This window comes from Chiloscyllium plagiosum, unplaced genomic scaffold (genome assembly GCF_037043375.1).
Source record: "Chiloscyllium plagiosum isolate Xiang-an unplaced genomic scaffold, Cpla_swu_hap1 HiC_scaffold_2, whole genome shotgun sequence".
NCBI classification, from domain to species: domain Eukaryota; kingdom Metazoa; phylum Chordata; class Chondrichthyes; order Orectolobiformes; family Hemiscylliidae; genus Chiloscyllium; species Chiloscyllium plagiosum.
Window position 1 is genome coordinate 134,792,145 of NW_028270140.1, and position 25,340 is coordinate 134,817,484.

Consider the following 25,340-nt stretch of genomic DNA (forward strand, 5'->3'; position numbering starts at 1 on the left):
AAATGTAGCACATAAGAAAGGAACCATAATAATCATGGGTGACTTTAATCTATATGCAGATTGACTAAATAAATTTAGCAAAGGTAATCTGGAAAATGAGTTTATCAGGACAATGTCATTAGGATAGAGGACTGGAAATCAAGCCCGACTATTCCGGGAATCATCGAAAATGTGAAAAGACTTAATCAAACTATCCAAAGTCTCTACTTAACAGACTGATGAGCCCAGATTAAAAGAAAACACCGAAATTGCAAGCAATAACTCTCTGTAACTTAAATTCTGCCCCTTAAAACAAAATTCCAAACACATACATACTGGCACACTAAAAGATAAAAGAAGGATCAAATATTACAGGGAGAAGGAAATGAAGGAAAATCAGTAAAGCACAGTTCAGGCAGCAGTCCAGATTCCAGACATCATTGAGATGTTTGACATCCGATAATTCAATTTCTCTTGGCTCTTTGGTGAGGACACAAAGTTGTAGATACATTAATTCTCAAATGTTCATTCACTGGTCAAGCATTTGCCCTTTCAGCGTCTCTGAAGATGTTTTTTTCTGTTTTTCTTTTCAAAGAAGGGAATTTTCAGAGAAAGACAATAGTTAGATGCTCAGGATTTTCTTTTTCTTTCCATTACAGAAGGGAAAGAGTTGTCTTCTTCTCAGTTTGGATGTTTCTGAGATACTGTCCAAACAAACACAAAGTGATAGCCAGTCTTCTACAAAGTTGTTACTTGGTCCACTAGTATGACCCCCGGTATGGAAGGAGTGTCTTATAAGCAATGGCTAAACAGGTTGGGACTCTACTCACTAGAGTTTAGAAGAATTGGAGATGATCTCATTAGAATAGAGGATTCTTAAGGGGCTTGGCAGGGCAAAAATGTAAGAGGATGTTTCCCTCATGGAGAATCTAGAACCAGAGGACATATTCTCAGAATAATTGGGTGGCAATTTAAGACTGACCAGAGGAGTTTTTTTTTCTTTTAGAGGGTTGTGATTCTTTGGATCTCCTTTCCACAGTGGGGGGGGGGGGGGGAAGGGTAGAGTTATTGAGATAGATTGGATAAGATAGATTAGATAGATTAGTCAAATAGGTAGTTAGATTAGATAGGTTAGAAAGATTAATAGATTCTTGATCACAGATGAATCAAGGACGAAAGGGTAGAAGCAAAAAGGTGGATGTGAGGAACAATGAAGGGCTTATGCCTAAAATGTTGACTCTCCTGCTCCTCGGATGCTGCCTTTTCCAGCACCACACTCTTCGACTCGTGAGGAATTTTGGATTAACTTTGATTCTTTTTGATGGAAGAGGAGGCTTGAGGGGCTGAGTGACCTATTCCTTTTCCTATTTCTTATTGTCTTGCTGTGATGAGTATGACTGAACATGTACAACTGGTCAAGGTTGAAAAATGAAGTGCTGGATAAAACTGCCCCTGAACACAGACCTACAGAGGTGAGGTACAAAGCCTCCTTCCCCATTGCTTGAATAAGGCAATATTATAGGTACAACACAGAATGGGTTTTAGTGACTAGTTTTCTTTTCCCCAAACTGGAGCATCTTCTTCCACCTTCCTTTGGTTTAAGCAACATTTGTTCCAATCTTTAAGCCCACAGTTCAAAAATGTACAAGTGTTATTTACATAATCCATAACCTTACAACAAAATAGCCCCGAGGTAACATGATCATAATGGGAAATACACATTTAGCTTGAGGGAAACATATGCAAATTGAAGACCAGTGTTAACTGTAAAGGTATGAAAGCAAAGCTAATTAATGTGAACTAGAAAATATACTTGAAAATTCAGCTCATAGAGATACAATTGGATGCTTTTAAAAGTATTGAATAATTCTTAGCAAAGACTGCAAAATCAAATCTCCGAAAAGGATGTGTAATCTGTGGGAGACTTAGGAAGTAAATTGTAACATATTAATAGTATCATGATAGTTTTGCAAAAAATAGTCATAGGTCAGAAGATTGATCATGCTTAAGCTGCAAAGAATAACTGAAAAGGAAGAAAGCAGAGTGTGACAGAAAGCTGGACAGTAGTATATAAAAACATGTAAGAGTTTCTATAGTATTCAAATTATAAGAGTAACTAAAGCTAGTGTTGGTCCTCTCTGGAGTGAGACTGGGTAATTGTTAAGTAAAAAGAAGGACATGGTAACAGCATTGATACAAGGCATGCATCAGTCTTCAATATTGAGAAAACCTTCCAAAGATATTTGAATATCAAGAGGTATATAAGATCACTATCAAGAGGGAACAAGTGCTGGAGAACATATTAGACCTAAAGATTGACAAGTTCTTGGGAGCAAGCAGACAGTCTGCAACTTAGGGCCTTAAAAGAAGTGCCTGCAGTGAGAGCAAACATATCGGTTATAAACTTCAAAACTTCCTTTGATTCTGGAAGAGACATAACGATTTAAAAAGTAGAAATCCAACAGCTTTAATCAAGATAGGAGTAAAACAAAAAGCAACCAGCTGTAGGTCAGCTAAATAAATGTCTGGCACATGGATCCATTATTACAGAGGTTACAGCAGGGTACTTAGAAAATCATAATATGATCACACAGAGTCAAACTAGTTTTGTGCAAGGGAGTGTTTTGACATTTAATTTCCATTTCTTGAGAAAATAGCAAGCAGAGTAGAAGGAGGGGAATCTATGGACGCAGTGTGGGCGGCACGGTGGCACAGTGGTTAGCACTGCTGCCTCACAGCGCCAGAGACCCGGGTTCAATTCCCGCCTCAGGCGACTGACTGTGTGGAGTTTGCACGTTCTCCCCGTGTCTGCATGGGTTTCCTCCGGGTCCTCCGGTTTCCTCCCACAGTCCAACGATGTGAATTGGCCATGCTAAATTGCCCGTAGTGTTAGGTAAGGGGTAAATGTAGGGGTATGGGTGGGTTGCGCTTCGGCGGGGCGGTGTGGACTTGTTGGGTCGAAGGGCCTGTTTCCACACTGTAAGTAATCTAATCTAATCTAAAAAAAAAGCATTCCAGAAGTTGCAACATCAAATGTTATGACACAGCTGAGAACACATGGTGTAAGGGGTGACACATTAGCATGGGTAATGCATTGGTGAGGTCAGAGGAAGCAAAGAGAAGGGATAAATCGGTCCTTTTCATGTTGTCAGGGAGTAGTGTCTTACTCAAGGCATACAAACATGGAGCAGGGGTAAGTCATTTGTCCTTCAAGCCTGTCCTTGGTGTTTCAGAATCATGACCCTCTCAGTGAAAAAAGAAACTTATCTTCATCTTCAGTAGGAAACACCATAATTTTAAACTATTGGTCCCTAGTTTTAGCCTCCCTAACAAGGGGATCCTTTCAGCATCCGCCATGTCAACGTGCTCTCATGTTCTTACATGCCTCAATAAGATCACCTCTCATTCTTCTAAACTCCAATGGATAAAAGCCCAATTTGCCTCACATTTTGTCATGAAGTAACACCTCCACCCCAGGTATTGGTTGCGTGAACTTTCCCTGAACTGTTTCTAAAGCATTTATATCCTTTCTTAAATAAAGAGAGCACAATTGTAAGCAGTACACTAGATGAAGTCTCGCTAATGCTCTATCCAACTATCGCAAAACACCTTAACTTAATACTCCAATCTCCTCACAGTAAACAACAGCCTTTGTTTGTCTTCATAATCACCTGCATGCTATTTTGTGATTCATGTACCAAGACATGCCATATACTATAGAGCAGCTTTTAATTTATGTAACTCTTCTTGGCTTTCAAAAAAAAGTATTCACCAGACGTGGGCCTAACCAGCAAGGCCAGCATTTATTGCCCATCTTGTGGGTGGCATGGTGGGTCAGTGGTTAGCACTGCGATCTCGCAGTGCCAGGGACCTGGGTTCGATTCCAGTCTCAGGTAACTGTGTGTAGAGTTTGAATATTCTCCCCATGTCTGCGCAGGTTTCCTCCGGGTGCTCTGGCTTCCTCCCACAATCTAAATATGTGCAGGTCAGGTGGATTGGTCATGCTAAATTGCCCATAGTATTCGGTGCATTAGTCAGATGAAAATGGGTCTGGGTGGGTGAATCTTTGGAGGGTCAGTGTGCACTTGTAGGGCCAAATGGCCTGTTTCCACACTGTAGGGAATCTAATCATAAATGCTCAGAAAGTAGTTCAGAGTCAACCATGCTGCAGAGGGTCATGAGTCGCATGTAGGTCAGGCCAATTGAGGATGGCAGATTTTTTTCCCTGAAGGATGTTAGTGAACTTGACTTTTTTTAAATGACAACTGACCTTGGTGGCAGGTTCACCATAAGTCCAGCTTTTTTTTTGTGTTGAATTCAAATTTCACCACAGTAGTGGTAGGAATCAAACTACAGAACAACCTGGGGTATGAGATGACTAGTATGTAGTGGCATTACCACTGCACCATCACCTTCTCAAAGAAGTAGCATCACAAAGTCTGCCTTGCTGTCTGCTCAGAGCCAACGTAGTTCTGAATGCATACTTTCAGCTTGACAGCCTCTAGGTGCAGGTTAGCTTTCTATGGAAACTGGGAACCAGTAATCCGTTTACCTAACATGAAAGCTGAACATGAACCTATTAATGTTCTGAATACGAGATTGGAGCTCAGTCTTTTATTTCTCTAAGCTACAGCAACATACTTAGATTCTTCACAATTTCACAAACAGTATCAATCTCTTGATGTCAAGTTTGGAGATAGTATTAGATGATATTAACAAAATTACTATAAATTTTAGCATGATGCATTTGAAATGCCTTAGCAAGTCATGCAGTTCAAGGGCAATTCGTGGCAGCTGTTCTGGTTCATACACTCATATCCCATGAAAGACAAAAGGAAAGTAAAGTACAACTATACATCTGAGAAAAGAATTCATCAGTTATCTGAAGCTACTGTCCATCATTTGTACTTTGCACCAAGTCGCATTTGGTATTTCATCTCAGATGGAATAGCTGGGGGACTTTCACGGCATTATAAAATGTACTCATCTATTTTTTGGTTGCCTTTTCATGAACTGACACCAGGAGCTTTATCCCAGGTGCAATATAACAATCATAACATTGTCAGGTACCTCAATTTTTATCCATCTCTACTGTGCAAAAAAGGTAAGGATGGAAATTGATTTCTGGCACAGCAGGTTCTTTTTCTGAGATTGAAATCAAGAAATAAGACATCTCATATCAGAACTGGGGATTTTTGTTAGATCTGCCAGAACAGAAAATGATTAATTCAAAAAGATCAGTTCAATTCTTTACTCAATGTCACTTATTAATGTTAGTAATAATTTGAAAGGTCAATTGAACTTCATCTGTCTTGCTTGTTTAATTTAGTTTTTGTTCCTTACACAGTCAGGGAAAAAACGTCAAAAGTTAATTGTGACAATTTTCATCTTCTTCAGATTGGCGTGATTTCTTTTTGTGTTAAGGAAAGTAAAACCCTACACACTGGCGCAAATTCCCACATAACTAATCAATGTGGTCTGTTTGTTCAGCACTCTCATCTCTGACAACTGTCATAAGAAGATTGATTCACATGGCTAATTGCTGTCATGCAGACACTTACATATTGGATGCACAGACAGTCAGGACAGAAGAAAGGGCTATTCAATTCACGTTTGTCATCTGAAGAACTCAAAACCAGTGTTAGGGTACTCTGATTAACTTAAAAGAAAAGTCATCAAATTTAAATATGTACAGTTTTTAACAAGTGTATTTGCGTGGTAAATTCTGTTCAATTTTTGCTAAATGTCAAGAGAACTCACAAGCTGTCATTTAAGTCTGAACAATGGCAAAAGTATAGAAGAACATGGTTAAGTAATGATCACTATTTGTCTGTTACCACTACAAATGCATTCTCTCCCCAATGTGACCTAACCTCTCAATTTTTTGAGTCTTTCTATGACACACTGCAATATGTCTGTCATTCTTCTTGAGAGATAAACGTGAATCCAAATTTAAAATTTGAAATTATTTTAGAGTCGGAGAGTCATAGAGATGTACAGCACAGAAACAGACCCTTTCAAAAAGCCTTTTGTTTTCAAATAACCTTGTGCTTCCTTGTATTGTCATGACTACAGTACTCGTGGATAGATTTAACAAGATCTCTCAGCATCTGTGCTATTACTGTAAATATCCTCTGATCATTTGGACATTTGAGAATGGTAATCTGAACCAAAGCACTAAGACATGCAGTCTTGGTAGCTTCCCTCAACAATGAACTCTGACCCATGATTATTGACTGCCCTGCAATGGTTGACAGTCGACAATCATCGAGCACCCCCATGCAATCTTTGAACTTTGATCTTTCCTGCCGACATCAAGCCCATTACCTGTCAGTCACCAATCCTGCCTGATCCCACACCTCCATCAAAGGTCTTTCTCAGGTCCTCCACCAATCAATCCCTAGACTTATCCAGCAGAGGCCACACCGGACTCGAATCATGAACACTGTTCCTCTCTCCACAGGTGCAACTACACCCAGTAAATTTCTCCAGCATTTTCTCCTTTAACTCCCTTAACTTTCCCAGTGGTGTATTATGCACACTTCACCATCATCCCACCTCCCACAAGCTACACAAGGACCATTTGCGGGCGGCACGGTTGCACTGTGGTTAGCACTGCTGCCTCAATTCCCACCTCAGGTGACTGACTGTGTGGAGTTTGCACATTTTCCCCGTGTCTCCGTGGGTTTCCTCCGGGTGCTCCGGTTTCCTCCCACAGTCCAACGATGTGCAGGTCAGGTGAATTGGCCATGCTAAAATTGTCCGTAGTGTTGAGTAAGGGGTTAATGTAGGGGTATGGGTGGTTTGCGCTTCGGCAAGTCGGTGTGGACTTGTTGGGCCGAAGGGCCTGTTTCCACACTGTAAACTAGTCTAATCTAAATCTAATCATTTGTAATCCCTACCCATTCATGGAGAGCTAACTGTCTCTGGGTAATCACCTGTTCTCAGGTGAGAACCAAGCCTGACCATCAGACTGGTTTCTGGGCAGGAAGCTATTAAATTTCAATTGACAGGGATGCTGTGAAATTAGAATTCATGTGTCATAATGGTAACCTTCAGTTGACTAAGCCTTAAGCTTTGGAATTCTCTCCCTAAACTTGTCAGTCTTTCTACTATTTGCTCTTCTTTTTCAGATTCTCTTTAAAACCTACTTCTTTCAACAAGCTTTTAGTCCTCCAATCTAAAAGATCGGTGCTGGGTCCTCTACGTTTTGTCATTTTCATAAATGATTTGGATGCGAGCATAAGAGGTACAGTTAATAAGTTTGCAGATGACACCAAAATTGGAGGTGTAGTGGACGCAAAGAGGGTTACCTCAGATTACAATAGGATCTGGACCAGATGGGCCAATGGGTTGAGAAGTGGCAGATGGAGTTTAATTCAGATAAATGCAAGGTGCTGCATTTTGGGAAAGCAAATCTTAGCAGGACTTATACACTTAATGGTAAGGTCCTAGGGAGTGTTGCTGAACAAAGAGACCTTGGAGTGCAGGTTCATAGCTCCTTGAAAGTGGAGTCGCAGGTCGATAGGATAGTGAAGAAAGCATTTGGTATGCTTTCCTTTACTGATCAGAGTATTGAGTACATGAGTTGGGAGGTCATGTTGCGGCATTGATTCGGCCACTGTTGGAATATTGCGTGCAATTCTGGCCTCCTTCCTATTGAAAAGATGTTGTGAAACTTGAAAGGATTCAGAAAAGATTTGCAAGGATGTTGCCAGGGTTAGAGGATTTGAGCTGTAGGGAGAGGCTGAACAGGCTGGGGTTGTTTTCCCTGAAGCGTGGAGGCTGAGGGGTGACCTTATAGAAGTTTACAAAATTATGAGGGGCATTGATAGGATAAATAGGCAAAGTCTTTTCTCTGGGGTCGGGGAGTCCAAAACTAGAGGGTATAGGTTTATGGTGAGAGGGGGAAAGATATGAAAGAGACCTAAGGGGCAACTTTTTCACACAGAAGGTGGTACGTATATGGAATGAGCTGCCAGAGGAAGTGGTGGAGGCTGGTACAACTGCAACATTTAAGAGGCATTTGGATGGGTCTATGAATAAGAAGGATTTGGAGGGATATGGGCTGGGTGCTGGCAGGTGGGACAAGATTGGGTTTGGATATCTGTTCGGCATGGACGGGTTGGACTGAATTGTCTGTTTCCATGCTGTATATCTCTATGACTCTATATGTTTCTCGGTAACAAATTGTGCTTGATAATTCTCAAAATGCCTTAGAACTAAGTTAAAGATACAATAAAGGATATAAATTGTTTGTTATATATTTTAAACACTGTATCTTTTCCCTGCTACCCTACAATACCTGAAAAACTTCATAAAAAAGCAATTTTAAAAAATCCCAAAAAGGTCCTTTCATGATTCACGACTGCATTTGTTGGCACTTTTCCCTGGCCTTCTCTGCTTCTTCACTTTTCACATCACTTCAAATCACAGAGGAATAGATGTCCCCACCCCCATGACTGTGCAGATAGATTTGCCCCTATTCCCGCACTCTGACACAGTTAGATTGTGATTACAAGTGTCAAAACATACAGTATTCAGGAAGCACAAAAGCTGAACCTGTTCTTTTCTGTCCTTGATTCTAATTCATTGCCTTTGTGTAGCTCATGTGATGCAATGCAGTATATTTGTTGCTGCTGTGTTTATTTTATAATGAGCCATTTCAAACACAAGGGCTTTATTGTTGTCAGTCTGTCGTGTTTACCTGAGCTGCTGATTTCTGTGACAAGGATGAAGGAAAAATTACACCTTGCCTTCACTTGTAGAATACCCAAATCATTTTGTTTGTCAAGTTCTTTCATGTGAATATCAAAAGGCATCTGTTGATCAACAGCACTTTTTCTCTCTCCCACATTATCAGAATCACAAAATTATAACAGTACAGAAGGGATTATTCAGCCCGTGTTACTGGGTCGCTGAATGAAAGGTTCATTTCATGCTAATCTTTTATCTGCTGCTTGTAACCTGCACATTGTGCTTTGTTGCATAATTAGTCCAATTTACTTTAGAGAGCCTTCATTGAACCTGCTGATAATGTGTTGCTGGAAAAGCACAGCAGGTCAGGCAGCATCCAAGGAGCAGGAGAATCGACGTTTCGGGCATGAGCCCTTCTTAGATGCCTCTACTTTCATTCCCAAAGTATAGCATCTAGGTCTGGACAAATAAACACCAACATGTATCCATTTCAGCCTCCTCCAGAGGTCCCCAACATCATAGATGTCAGTCTTCAGCCATGATTTGGAGGTGCTGGTATTGGACTGAGGTGGGCAAAGTTAAAAATCACACAACACCAGGTTATAGACAAACAGTTTTATTTGGAAGCACTAGCTTTTGAGGCACTGCCTCTTCACCACCTGATGAAGCCAGTGCTTCCAAATAAACCTGTTGGAGTATAATGTGGTATTGTATAATTTTTAACTCGGTATTCAGCCAATTAAGTTCACTGTGATATCAAGAAATGGCCAAAAGCGAAGGATATTTCGAGAGCCATGGGCCCTGACACCTGATAATACTGAGGTCTTATGCTGTTGAACTTGCCACACCCCTAATCAAGCTGTTCCAGTCCAGCTACAACACTGGCAATTTCCGATGATGTGGAAAATTATGCAGGTATGTCCTATGTATAAGGAGCAGGACAAATCTAACACGGCCAATTACCACCCCATTTGTCAATTATCAATCACCTGGAGAATAACGGAAATGTTCATTAACAGCACTGTCTTCACAATAACCTGCTGACTGATCCTCAGTGTGGAGTCTGTGATGGCATTTCAACTCTTGACCACAGAATGGCATTAGGTTCAACATGGACAAAAGAGCTGAATTCTAAAGGAGAGATGAGAGTGACTACTCTTTCAGCATCAAAGCCACACTTCATTGTGTATCTAGAGTTCATGTGAATTGGGGACAAATCCCTGTTGATTGAAATTATACCCAACACAGATGGTTGTCACATTTGAAGATCAGTCATCTCAGCTCCAGGATATCTCTGCAGGAGTTCTTCAAAGTGGTGTCACAGACCAAATCATTTTCAGTTGATTCATCAATGGCCTTCCCTTTACCTTAAGGTCAGAAATGGAGATGTTCCTTGATGATCATACAATATTCAACACCCTTCCAGACTCCTTCAGTACCTGATGATTCAATGTCCAAAGGCAGCAAGACCGCGATCAATGAGATCCATTTTATATTTGTCAGCACCTATTGAGTTACAATACATTTATAATCCATGATGAAGGAGGAAAACAAGCAAGCTGCTGTTATTGTGCTTTCTGTTGACATTGAACATAGGAGTAGGATTAACCATTCAGCCATTTGAGCCTGCTCCACCATTCAATATGATCACATCTGACTATCCAACTCAGTACTCTGTTCCAGCTATTGGTTTCAATAAGCTTTCCACAGTCAATAGCATCACCTTGGAAAGCAGTTACAATTTGAAAATTACAAACTGCATGGGTGTAACAAGAACACCAAAGCAATATTGTCGCGTCTAACACAACTGTGAGAATTGTGTATGTCCATTGAGAAAATATTCTCCTTATTTCACTGACAAATGCAGCATACAAAAATTCAGTTACTTGTTAAGCTGTCACTGCATCTGAAGATCAGGGACTCAAACACAATTCACATGAAGTCAAAGTAAAAACCAAGTCAGTGTATTACCTCAGCTGTAAGACCCTGAGTTGAATCCCAGAAACAAGTGTAATAGATATAAAATATAACACATGAACTGATGTCTGGCAGCCTAATGGTGGCTGTAAAGGAAGATGGGAAGCTTGTAAAAGTTGTGTTGCATTACACTTTTGCCTGTAGCAAAGTATCATGAAACTTTGAGCACAAGAATTTAAAATATTCAGGAGAATGGGTCAGTAAAAAGATATTCACCAAAGTTTTCAGCCTTTCAAATAGTTACGTGACTAAAAAAACAGAAAATGTTGGAGAAACTCAGCAAGTCTGGCAGCATCCTTGGACAGAGAAATGGAATGAATGTTTTGAGATCTGTATAATCCTTCTTCTGAAGAAGTCACATTGGCTTTTATACATTATATCTGTTTTTCTGCAAATCCTGCTGAGTTTCTCTAGCACTTTCCTTTTATTTCAGATTTCCTGCATCCATGGAACTTTGTTTTTCATCACGTGTCTATTTATCCTTGTCCCTTTTAACTTATGCCTGAAGTTTCGTTGAGGCAAGAAACAACTATGAGAAAAGAGTAAATATAATTAATGTGGCAATGCCCAATTTGTTTGTTTTAATATTGTAACAATTAATACATGGACTACATTTTGACCTTTTCTATAATAGAACATAGAAGAATACAGCGCAGTACAGGCCCTTCGGCCCTCGATGTTGCGCCGATCCAAGCCCACCTAACCTACACTAGCCCACTATCCTCCATATGCCTATCCAATGCCTGCTTAAATGCCCATAATGAGGGAGAGTCCACCACTGCTACTGGCAGGGCATTCCATGAACTCACGACTCGCTGAGTAAAGAACCTACCCCTAACATCTGTCCTATACCTACCCCCCCTTAATTTAAAGCTATGCCCCCTTGTAATAGCTGACTCCATACGTGGAAAAAGATTCTCACTGTCGACCCTATCTAAACCCCTAATCATCTTGTACACCTCTATCAAGTCACCCTTAAACCTTCTTTTCTCCAATGAAAACAACCCCAAGTGCCTCAGCCTTTCCTCATACGATCTTTCTACCATACCAGGCAACATCCTGGTAAACCTCCTCTGCACCCGTTCCAGTGCCTCCACATCCTTCCTATAGTATGGCGACCAAAACTGCACACAATACTCCAGATGCGGCCGCACCAGAGTCTTATACAACTGCAACATGACCTCAGTACTCCGGAACTCAATTCCTCTACCAATAAAAGCCAGTACGCCATAGCCTTCTTCACCGCACTATTTACCTGGGTGGCAACTTTCAAAGATCTGTGTACATGGACACCAAGATCCCTCTGCTCATCCACACTACCAAGTATCCGTCCATTAGCCCAGTACCCCATCTTTTTATTACTCTTACCAAAGTGAATCACCTCACACTTAGCTACATTGAACTCCATTTGCCACATTTCTGCCCAGTTCTGCAGCTTATCTATATCCCGCTGTAACCTGCCACATCCTTCCTCACTGTCTACAACTCCTCCGACTTTCGTATCATCCGCAAACTTGCTCACCCAACTTCTAACCCCTCCTCCAGGTCACTTATAAAAATGACAAACAGCAATGGTCCCAAAACAGATCCTTGCGGAACACCGCTAGTGACGGCACTCCAAGATGAACCTTTGCCATCAACTACTACCCTCTGTCTTCTTCCAGCCAGCCAACTCCTAATCCAAACCTCCAACTCACCCTCTATGCCATACGTCCGTATTTTTTGCAGTAGTCCACCATGGGAAACCTTATCAAATGCCTTACTAAAATCCATATACACCACATCTACCGCTTTCCCCTCGTCCACCTCCTTAGTCACCTTCTCAAAGAATTCAATAAGGTTTGTGAGGCACGACCTGCCCTTCACAAAACCATGCTGACTATCCTTGATCACATTATTCCTATCCAGATGTTCATAAATCCTATCCCTTACAATTCTCTCTAAGACTTTGCCCACAACAGAAGTGAGACTCACCGGCCTATAGTTACTAGGGTTATCCCTACTCCCCTAATGTGCAGGAGAGAAAGAAAACCTTGGAATTATTCATTATGCTGTTCATGACAGCCGGAGGAGGAGTCTTTCAGAATGGATATACAGCCTCACCTGTAAAGGGTTTGTGGCAGAGATGCAATTCAAGAATGAGAGGTGTACTTCTAAATCTGAACTTGTCTCATTGCTGAATCCAATTAAGTAAAATAATGTCTGCAAGGATGGTTGCTGCCATATTTATTACTGCAAACTAATTTCCTGTCTGTACAAGATAAATTTTGATCCTTTTGGTGTCTGCATGAGAAATAATATAGCACATGTGAATGTATGGTCTGTCTCCAACCTGCTTTCTGAACTGATATATGAATGCAAGAATGGATGACAGAAAAAGAATTGTGTACTGCATTTACCTTTGAGGCATTTTGTGTTTAACCACAGCAAGTCTCACAAAACAAAGTGAAGAAATGGCATTCATTTTTGCCGCCTGTCTGAAGCCAGATCACAGACTAGAGGGCTTGCCGTATGAAGAGAGGTTGACTAAGCTCGGACTTTTCTCTCTGGAGAGAAGGAGGAAGAGACGTGACCTGATCGAGGTATATAAGGTAATGAGAGGCATGGATAGAATCAATAACCAGAGACTTTTCCCCAGGTCAGAATTGACTGGCACTGGGGGGTCAAAGTATTTTGAAGGAAGGGGAAGGCTGTGATCTGGTCGGTCAGAGAGATAGGTGTGACAATCTGAGTAAAAGAAAATATATATATATAAAATGTCCCAGGAGCAAATATAAGCTGACTGGCAAAAGGTGAAGGAAACAGTAAATTGGTAGCAGAATTTGGGATCAAGAGAGGCTATTGATGGGTTGACGATGTGAGGCTGGGAAGGAGAACATGGTGGTGGTTGGCATTGCCAAGAAACAACATTGCGTATTTAAAGATGCTAGATAAATGTAATTCTTTCTTTGGCTTTTATATTCTAATTGAATGTGAGATGAGGTAAAGCAGAAGACAGCATTATTGTCCATCCTGAATTGCCTCTAAGAAGGGGCTGATGAGCTATCTTCTTGAATTGCTGTGACCCATTCATTGTACACTCACCCACAATGCCATTCCCCCATTTATGTCTCCACCCTGGAGGCTTCGTGCCTCTATTCCTGATTAAGGACTTTTGCCCGAATATAATTTTCCTGCTCCTCGGATGCTGCCTGACCTGCTGTGCTTTTCCAGCATCAATCTGATTTAAACTCTGGTTTCCAGCATCTGCAGTCCTCACTTTTGCCACAATGCCATTCAGGAGACAGTTCCAGGATTTTGAACCAGCAACACTTAAAAAACAGTGATCCGTTCCCTCGTCAGAATACCACCAGAACTTGAAAGTGGTGGTATTCCCATTAAAGACAAATGAGAGAAGTTGTCATCTTGGGTTAAGGGGATGAAATAAATTGCTTCTTACTTGAGGAAAACTGATACATTTAATCAAATACATGGATCTCTGTATGTTTGTTATATGTCTCAGATATAAAATTACAATCTCACTGGATTCGTTTATCTTGCAAAGCTTTTGGAATTGAGTTGTTTTATAATATTGTGCTATCTTAATACATGGTCTCGGAAAATTGATTTCAATTGTAATCAAGCTAAAATACAATTCTAATCCATTCATAAGCCACTTATACTTGGCAGGTGCTATAAGTTAGTTTGATCAAAAATGCCAATTTCTATTTAAATCATTCATGGAAAAATGAGAAATTAAAAATTGATGACTTATTATATTCCAAGGAGCTTCTCAGTGGTAAGAGTATTATTGTCAATTTATCACACATATGAAAGATTGAGTTACAAGGGCCTTGATGAAAAGAGATTAACAATTTCTTTCATCTGCCACATATTCAGTTTACACAGAAAATGATGAGACAAAATAGTATACAGTTTAGGATGAGAATTAGCTTTTATCCAACTACAGTGGAAAGCAATGTATAAATTATGTGCAAGATCTAAACATGACTTTCATTCATTTAGTAATCCTTTTATAAATGCAAGCAAGTCTAAAGCAATGTTTTATTCAGCAATCCTCCACTGCAAGTGCCAATCTGCACTTGGGCAAAGCTTATGTCGTCCAACTAAGTTGCAATGCTGTCACATAAACTGTAAAATATTTTATTAGTAGAGAGCAAGAACACAATTTATTTTTGTCCATATGAAAATGAAAGAACTGCAGACGCTGTAAATCAGAGACAAAAATAGAAATTGCTGGAAAAGCTCAGCAGGTCACAGAGTCATAGAGATGGACAGCATAGAAACAGATCCTTTAGTCCAACTCATCCATGGTGACCAGATATCCTAAATTAATCAGGTCCCATTTGCCAGCACTTGTCCTATATCCTTCTAAACCCTTCCTATTCATATATCCACTGACTGTGTGGAGTTTGCACATTCTCCCCGTGTCTGCGTGGGTTTCCTCCGGGTGCTCCGGTTTCCTCCCACAGTCCAAAGATGTGCAGGTCAGGTGAATTGGCCATGCTAAATTGCCCGTAGTGTTAGGTTAAAGGGGTAAATGTAGGGGTATGGGTGGGTTGCGCTTCGGCGGGTCGGTGTGGACTTGTTGGGCCGAAGGGCCTGTTTCCACACTGTAAGTAATCTAATCTAAATGTTACAGTTGTATCAGCCAATATTCAATAGACAATAGGTGCAGGAATAGGCCATTCTGCCCTTTGAGCCTGCACCACCATTCAATATGATCATGGCTGATCATCCTTAATCAGCCTTATCTCCATAACCCTTGGTTCCACTATCCTTGAGAGCTCTATCCAACTCTTTCTTAAATGAATCCAGAGAATGGGCCTTCACTGCCCTCAGGAGCAGAGCATTCCACACAGCCACCACTCTCTGGGTGAAGAAGTTTCTCCTCATCTCTGTCCTAAATGGTCTACCCCATATTTTTAAGCTGTGTCCTCTGGTTCGGCACTCACTCATCAGCAGAAACATATTTCCTGCCTCCAAAGTGTCCAATCCTTTAATAATCTTATATGTCTCAATCAGATCCCCTCTCAGTCTTCTAAACTCAAGGGTATACAAGCCCAGTCCCTCCAGTCTTTCAGCGTAAGGTAGTCCCACCATTCCAGGAATTGACCTCGTGAACCTACGCTGCACTCCCTCAATAGCCAGAATGTCTTTCCTCAAATTTGGAGACCAGAACTGCACACAATACTCCACCACTTCCTCTGGCAGATCAACCCATACATGCCCCACCCTCTGCATAAAAAGCTGCCCTTTTAGGTTCCTTTTAAATTTTTCCCTTCTCACCTGAAACCTATGCCCTCTAGTTCTGGACTCCCCCACCCTCGGGAAAAGATTTTGCCTATTTACTCTTTCTATGCCCCTCATGATTTCATAAACCTCTATAAGGTTACCCCTCAGCCTTCGACGAGTTCTGAGGAAGGGTCACTTGAATTGAATTGTTAACTCTAATTTCTCTCTACAGGTGCTGCCAGACCTGTGGAGCTTTTTTTTTAGCAATTTCTATTTTTGTGTTTGTCCAAGTTGGTTGCACAAAAGAGACATTTTTTCTTAAAGAGAAATCTAGGTGTGCCATTTCATTTTAGTGTAAAAATTCTAAAAACCTTTTGTTACTTGTTCATATAAAAGCTCATTTTATTCAACTGCACGGGGGCCAACAAAATAAAAACAAGAAGCTGAGTTTAGATTTTGGAAATGAAACAAGAACTTTAGATGCTGGAGATTGGAAACACACAAAAGGAAAAAAAATGCTGGAGAAGCTCACAGGTCTAGCAGCATCTGTGGAGAAAAGACAGAGCTAATGCTTCTGTAGAAGGGTTACGGCACTTTGAGAAGTAACATTTAATGAAAAGACTCAGTAACTCTGGTTTCTCTCCATAGGTGCTGTCAGACATGCTGAGTTTCTCCTGCAATTTCTATTCTCCGTGTTTAAGACTTTATGAAGCTGTATTCCTGTTATGGTGATCTTTGACAATGGGCAAGGTAGCAGTATCAATATTACAGCATCATTGCCCAGATTTTCAGCCATGTATGCACCACTGGAATTTTTTCTGCTTGTGGTATAGTGTCTTGCAAAAGGGTTCTGCATAATTACCACAATACAGTGACTTGAAATACACTGTAACAGTCATGAGTAAGCTTCTCAGATTTATATAATTGAAACTCAAGCCTAGGTTTGTCATTGCATGAATACATTCCTCTGTTCACTTAATTAAGTGAATGTGGTAGCGTGGTGAAAACGTACAGGATGAAGAGGATGCAAAATTGCTATAGATTCATGCACTGACATTGCCAACAATTTTGAGGTGTAGATTGAATGGATAAGGTATTCCACCCAACATGGCATTGATCCAAATGGAGATTCTGTGTAAAAGAGCGAGTTCCCAATTGTTTCCCAGCACTCTGCAGTAATCTAAAGCCATCTAAAATGACTTTGAACCTATTTTGCCCTATAATCAGCTCATTAATCATGATTTTGCAGCCTTAGAAAAAAGGAAGCTGTTGATATAGACTATAATTATTTTTTGCCCTGTGCAAAGGTTTCAAGCTTGCTTGACAGGCATCATGTTCTAACTCAATTCACATGGAGGATATTTAATTTTACAATCATGGATTTTAGATTGGGAACTTCTAATTCTGAATGAATATATGGCAAAAACACAACAAACAGGTTCACAAAAGGGGTCTGAATGAAACAGATTAAAGTTTGCTGTAATAAAAATACCCAAACTGGACTTATGTTTGAGGAATAATTTCTGTTTCTGAAAGTGGTAATTTCACATTCCCATGCGGATAAGTTAAGACAAAAGAGAGAATTTAAACTGAAAAAAAAGTTACGATGAGTTTTTAAAATTGTTTTGGTTTCTCTTTGGATGCACCACCTGATATTAATAGAACAATGGCGGCTCAGTTAACAGCATGAATTTTACACAATCATTTGTATCCTGTTTAGATAAAAGACCTCCTAACTGCACCCATGTGTAACCAAATAGGAGACATTCTTTATTAAAAGGATATGATATACAGAGCACAATTTTCCTGCTTGCCTCAGGCTGAATAATGCATATGACCACACTTCACTAATGAATATGAAATGATAAAGACAATGTCCATGAAAACATATTTCTTTTAAATTGACCAGAAGCTAACATTTTAACTCCTCTTCACAGTTTTGTGCATAACAGCCTTTCAAAGGCATTATATTATGTCAATGTGTCCGATGCTATGTTCCTTCAAGTGTCTTGTTCAATCAGGAATTCCATTTTGTTCAAAACATATTGGCTATTAGCAACTAAAAAAAGGCTTGGTTAGATTTCTATACCCTTTATAGTCTTTAACTGTATGGCACTGAAGATCAATTCACTTCTATACACTATATTCAGATCAATTAGCAACAATGGACTCCTGGCTAATAGCTATTTTCAAGTGCAAATAAGCTCTTCTGCAGAAACGTTGAACAAGCTGCAGATCTTATTTTCTTAATTCACAAGTTATGAGCACTGCTGGTCAAACAGTTTGTATTGCCCATCCAGCAGTTAAGAGTCAACCACAGTGCTGTGGGTCTGGAGTCACATATAGGCCAGAGCATGTAATTCAATGATATAACAGCCATTGAATGTTAAGGGTGGGTTGTTAGAAATTTTCTATTTAAGGATGCTCATTGTCTGGCACTTGCATGGTATAAATAAAACTTGCCACTTACAGCCAGAGTTGGAATTTTGTCCATTTTTTTTGCTGCATATGGCCATAGACTGCTCCATTATCTGAATAGTTTTGGATGGTGCTGAACACTACAGAATCATTAAGTAACATGCTGTGGTTGAAAATGATCCATTGATGCCATTGTGTTTCCAGAATTAAAATGTAATAATGGAAAATAAATAAACAATTTAGCAATGTGATAAACATTATAAGATCATAGCACTGAACTGTGGGATTGTTGCAGAACATAGGGAGGCTATTTGGCCTATTCAACCTCAATTGGCACTCTACAGGAGCAATTTAGCTGGTCATATTCTCATGTCTTTCCCTGTAGCCCTCAACTATTTGGTTTTTATTTCAGATTCTTGTCCAGTTTCCTTTCAAAAGCCATGACTGAATCTGCCTTCCTCAAAAGCTCAGCTACTGCCTGTCTAATTGTAATTGTTCAAAAATGATATACCTTGTTGCCTTTGGTTCATTAATCAAACACATTAAATCAGTAGGAGAAAGTGAGGGTTGCAGATACTGGAGATGAGAGTGGAAAGTGTGGCGCTGGAAAAGCATAGCAGGTCAGGCAGCATCTGAGGAACAGGAGAATTGCAACCCCCCACCCTCCACCTTATCCCAGTCCCAAGCCTCCAACTTGGCACCGCCCTCTTGACCTGTCCAACATCTTTCCCATCTATCCATTCTATCCTCCACTCCAACCTATCACCTTCTCCCCCACCTTCATCGACCTATTGCATTCTCAGCTACCTTCCCCCAGCCCCATCCCCCTCCCATTCATCTCTCAGCACCCGTGGCCCTCAAGCCTCATTCCTGATGAAGGGCTTCTGCCTGAAACAGTGATACTCCTGCTTCTCCGATGCTGCCTGGTCTGCTGTGCTTTTCCAGAGCCACACTCTTGACATTAAATCAGTACCGTATCATAGTCCTACCAAATTTGCTTTATTAGAATGCTAAGGACAACACTGCATACTTTTCTTCCCACAACAAATAAATTTGAAAGTGATTAATCTTGGAGGAAGAAGGCATTACAGTAAAATTAACACACATTGATTATTTTTTAAAAGTCCTCCTTACCTTCATATAAAGCAAGGAAGATGATCGCATTTACATATCACCTCTGATCCTTAAGACATTCAAAGGTGTTTTTATTAGCCAATACAGATTCTGTAAAGCGTAATTGCTGTTACAATCACAGAAATGAGGTTGTCAATATTGCATCAATGGCATTATGCTATTAACCAGATCATTTCACGTTTAGGTCTTGATCGAGGGAGAAATATTTATCAAGACCTTTGGAATATTTCCCATCCATTGAGGGCCAATGTGATTTCTCAGCCTTCCATCCCTTCTCTCTATTAAAACCTGGTACGAGTAGCCTACATGCCTGTCAGCCACTAAGCCTCCCAATCAAGAGCAAAATTGCAAATCAAGTGTTGCCATTAATTTCAGCAGGATGCTGGGGAAATTTAAGGTTCTGGAGTTTTTTTTCAAACACAAAGCTGCGCCTCTCTACTCCTTCCCTGCATATCTACTGACGTTGAGACCAATGTGTCAGCTTCTTACAAGGTAATGGAATACCGATTATTGGAGATTAGCTAGTCACTTTTTAAGTGGTCAGCCAGGTCCTGCTGATCCATTTTGGTTGAAAGCAGGTAAGCGATGTGGTACTTGTCATGGATCATGAACTCGCTGGCAATTCAGAGTCTCCAGGCACTTTCAAAACAAAATGCCAAGTTGCTGCTAACAATTTCAGCTGTCAGAACGTTACAGTGAAGTGCACCTCACCATTTGATGCTTTTTAGTGTGCACTGACATAAGAGCACTGCTTTGACCTTGGGAACAGCAGTGAAAGCATAGCTTTCTTCGTGATAAATAATTAGAGCTTTTTTGAAATCAATAATTTATACTGGCAAAAGAGACATTTCGCTCCATAAATTATTTAATGCATTGTTCTATTATCCCACAGTCAAATTATTTCCAACAAAGAGCATCCTTTTATTTGTATGAATTCTACAAGAAATTTGCAAAATATAATTACCCACAGTAACATAATAATACTTTACCATATAAGCCATATGCGCACAAAGCTTAGAATTGATAATGCAACCCTTTGAATCACAGTGTTTTTTGAAGAATATATTTTAAGATCACAGGAAGGAAAATGTATCTTAAAAAATTGCACCCCTAAATGCAACAATAAGGACTTTCTGCTATTTAGTAAAATACTTAACCAGAAAACTGACATTAATACACATTTATTGTTATTTTCTTGAATCCTGTGATTAAGAGCTTAGAATATCTTTATTATACATCTTCCATGACTGTTATTTCTATATTGATTTTCCCAGTACTTAGCTAGCATGCAGTTTGTCATGTTAAAAACATAAATTAACATATTGCCCAGATATTCTCAGGAGCAGCAACCACCATGAAAAGAAAGATATGTAAATGGGTAGGTTGGGTGACAGAAATCTGTAAGGTGAGAGGTTGACATGTCAGAGGGCTGCATGTAGTTCAGGCAGAAGCTGGGTAGAGTGGAGGTTGGGCAGAATCATGTTGGGTTGGGATGCATTTTGGTAGGAAGAAGAAGTGTAGACTATTTTATTAATGGGGTAAAAACAATGACTGCAGATGCTGGAAACCAGAGTCTAGATTAGAGTTGTGCTGGAAAAGCACAGCAGTTCAGGCAGCATCCGAGGAGCAGTAAAATCAATGTTTCGGGCAAAAGCCCTTCATTAGGAATACAGGCAGAGAGCCTGAAGGGTGGAGAGATATTAATGGGAAAAGCGTCAGAAATCTGAGGTACAAACGCACTTGGGCGTCCACTTCAGGATTCAGAAGGTTAACAGACAGGTTCAGCTGGTGGTTAAGAAGGCAAATGTAACATTAGCATTCATTTCAAGAGGTCTGGAATACAAGAGTGAAAATATACTGCTAAGACTGTGCAAGTCTCTGGTCAGACCACATTTGGAATATTATGAGCAGTTTTGGGCTCCATATTTAAGAAAGGATGTGCTGGCATCGGAGGTGATCTAGACAAGTTTTAAGGGAATGTCCCTGATGATGAAGAGCTTTTTATATGAGGAGCGGATGAGGACTTTGGGTCTGTACTCGATGGAGTTTAGAAAGATAATGGGGGATTTGACTGAAACTGACAGAATACTGAGAGGTCTGGATAGAAAAGTACCTGAGGGCACAGCGTCAGAATGAAGGGGTGATCCTTTCAAGCTGAGATGAGGAGAAATTTCTTCAGCCAGAGGGTAGTGGATCTGTGGAACTCATTGCTGCTGAAGGGTGTGGAGGTCACATCACTCAAAACAGAAATAGATAGTTTACTGATTGATAAGGGGATCAAGGGTTATGGGAGAGAGCAGGAGAATGGAGTTGAGAAACATATTAGCCATTATCAAATGGCAGAGCAGACTCAATAGGCTGGAATGGCCTAATTCTGCTCCTATGTCTTATGGTCTTATGGGATGGTTATCAGTTCAGGGATAAAGAGATTTGGTATTGAATGGTAGTCGGGGTTAGGTTGGTTTGATGGTGGGCTCGAGCCAGGCCAAATCAGGGTGATGTTGAGTGGTCACAAGGACAGAGTTCGGTGATGGGGTTAAGTGAGACAAGGGGGGTGGATTCAGACTGCTAAGAGATGAATTTGATGTTAGCCTCAAGTCAAGTTGGGTCAGGGTGGTGGGGGTAAGGGGTCTGTTCTATTGTTTTCAGAAGTTACTTAATGACTTTTCTTAGTAACTGTGATGGTTGTTTGTGATACATTGTGTGGCCAAGGGACCACAGGCCCAGAATTGGACATTATAAATTTACCCACAGGTAGAGAAATTGAGCCTGACAGAAAATCACCCAGGACAAATTAAGCAGCAGCCAGGCAACAGAGAACAGTGGAAATCAAGGTCAAATAGTTCACAAAGCTTCGGGGGAACCAGTTCCAACCAGCCCGAAGGTTGTATATTGAAGATGAATCAGCCAGTGCCTGAGAATATGCATTGTACAATTCCCCAAAATATCCGCAGTGAAGGCTGTTGGGGCAGTCCCATTGGATGCTTTGAACCCTACTAATTAGCCAAAGACAACAAAACATTCAGGAACATTAGGGATAGGGGGATGTGGGCTAAGAACATACACCTGGACACCTTACCTCAGTGAAGGCTAGCCCTACCCAGCAAATCACATGGAGAGAGAGAGGGAGAAATGGGGAGGGGAGAGAGAGAAGGAGGGGGAGAGGGGGTGAGGGAGAAAGGAGAGAGAGGGGGAGGATGGGGGGGGGGGGGGGGGGAGGGGAGAGAGAGAAAAAGAGAGGGAGGAGAAAGAGAGAGACTGAGATTCGACCCCAACCTGAAAGACCCATCTGTGTGGAGAGAATCAGCCTTATATCAGAGAGACAGGTGATTCCGATGGCCCAGTTCAAACAGATGGATTGTTTCAAGGAATATCCTTTCCCAGAGTTTGATAAAGAGGACATATTGTGGGAATTGGGAAATATTCTTATGGTGTTTTTTAATGAAGAATATTTTGTTAATAAAATAAAATTGAACCACATACTGAACTCTGTGGTTCCTTTGCCTTACCAAAAAATACTTTGGTAAAGTTTTTTTTAATAAAACTGGTTAAAATGTCCAAAACAGAGACAACAATCATTATTTTTGGGAACTTCAATTTAACGAGAGTGAATAAATGGATTTTAGTTGACAGTACAATGAAAAAGTAACGTTCCCTTTTTTCAAATAAAAGGTCAGAAAGTAATTTTGACCAGTGAACCAAAGACATATTACATATTTGCCAACAAGACATGGGATTTAAGTGAAGTGACTCAGATACATGAGAAGTTATTTTGCTTCATGGCTACAAAGTTGAGTTTCATTACTTGCCTGGACACAGGTGGTTGGGGGTATTCGTGGGTCAAGTGCAAAAGAACAGAAGTTATTCTAGCAGAAGGGCAGGTTTTTTTTTAAGTTTGTAGAAATCTTCAAGCAGTCAGAACAGTAAACCGGTCGTCATGCCATCAGAGCTGACAAGAAGTCTCAAAGGTTCAAGCAGTCCTTCGAGAAGATCTGGAAAAAGTTGGTAGAGTAGGATATCCTTCACTGAAGCTCAAAGTGACACTTCACTGGGGTTGAGTAACTGTAACATATATTTCTGGGAAAAGAGTTTAATCTTTTTGCTCTTTATGTTAAAATCTTTCTCAATTGGCTTACAAATGCATTTTTTTTAACTTGCATGTGTTTTTTGGTTGAAAGAACATTGAACATAGTCACATGAGGCTGCCAACGACTATGCACTATGATAACCAACCCGCAAAAAGAAAATTTATGATCTATCAAGCCAGGTCACACTCTGGGATCTGACTTGTTCAGCATTATCAGCAGGTGCTAGCATAACAAACATATCCTTGGTATCTTTCCAAATAAGTAAACAGGAACTGTCCAAAATCTGTGACCTTAAATCAGAATCAGAAACTTCATTTCAGAAGGCCCCAAGGTACAGGAATTGCACATCTGACATTTAAACTCTGGAGGAGTTTCCAGAGTCAGTAAGTTGAGCTTCAGAGAGTTCCTGATGCCTATCAGTTGTCGTGCACCTAATCTTTGACTACCCGGAGACCAGTGTACTTGGATGAAATATTTGGCAATTGGAAGTGCATCTGAAGACAATAGGATAAACACATGTTTGCTTAGCTCTGTACTTTGTGGTTCTCTATTTTGCTAAAACAGCTTAATTGCTTCACTATGTTAATCAGAATGATTTACATGTACAGCAAATTATGTAAACCCTGATGCCTATCTGAACTGAGGTGGCATTACACTTACTTTAGCAGACAGGCTGTAATACATCCAAAACTATTATGTTTGCATATAGTGCAATACATTTGAAAATCGTACAAGTTGCTGTTATCCCAATTAATTTTCTTCTTTTTAAAAGCCAATGGGAAGGAAAATCAGGCAGATGTAAAATGCCAGCCCACTGAACTATCACTGAAGAACAATGTCACCCTCAAAAGATCGAGATCTTGATGGAGTCACAAAGGCTCAGAAAGAGGGTGTTCCGGTAATTGACATCAATTCTATCCATTGTAACTGTTTAATTTCTGAAATGCACCTATAAATATTAGATGTATTCTATTCTTCAAACTCCACATGCAGATGCAACCTTTGTAAACAGATTTCGTTTTAATCCAATCCTCAACAGCAATATTTATGATAGGTGGTAGGTCACAATGGAGCCTTGCGGTGCTGCTGTACTGTATTGTAATCAAGCTTCATCCTGTTACAGAGGAACTGCGCAACAAACTGTTTGTAAATTGCAAGTCATATTGGGAGACATCTGGATCTGGAATTAGGAGGGAAAATGTAATATATTGCTGAAAGATTACAGAATTGGGGTTGGGGAAGAAAGTGGAGAGATTTCTTTGGGGCCATGGATCCTGATTTCAATGTATTGAGGGTAAGGGAATCACTGTAATGCAGATAGATAGGGCTGAAGAGAAAGTAAATGTCAACATTGAACAAGATATGTCCTACAGAATTTTGGACCTGTTAAATTTCAAAGGAAGTGGCAGATGGAAACACAGTAAGGACATTGTTGAAGTAATAAAATGAAATGATAGTGGTTATTCTGGAACTTAATGTGCATGGAATTGGAAATAGATTGGATGCAGAGTTTAAAATTCAGCTTAGACTCAAAAAGGATGCCAACACAGTGAATATTCTGGCTCAGCCCAGGAATGACTGAAAGCATGAATATTACCAATGAGAAAGAAGTGGAATTTATAACAGACCTGATGGTGATGGTTTTAGTTTTCCTAATATTTAAAGGTGCAGAAAATTGAACTCAAGCATGATATGATATTGAACATTTGTCTGACAGCATACAGACAGGGCTCATGAGATAAATAATCGAGAGATTCATTGGTTAACAATAGCATAAATGTAGACCTCATGACAACATACTTTCTTGTTTAG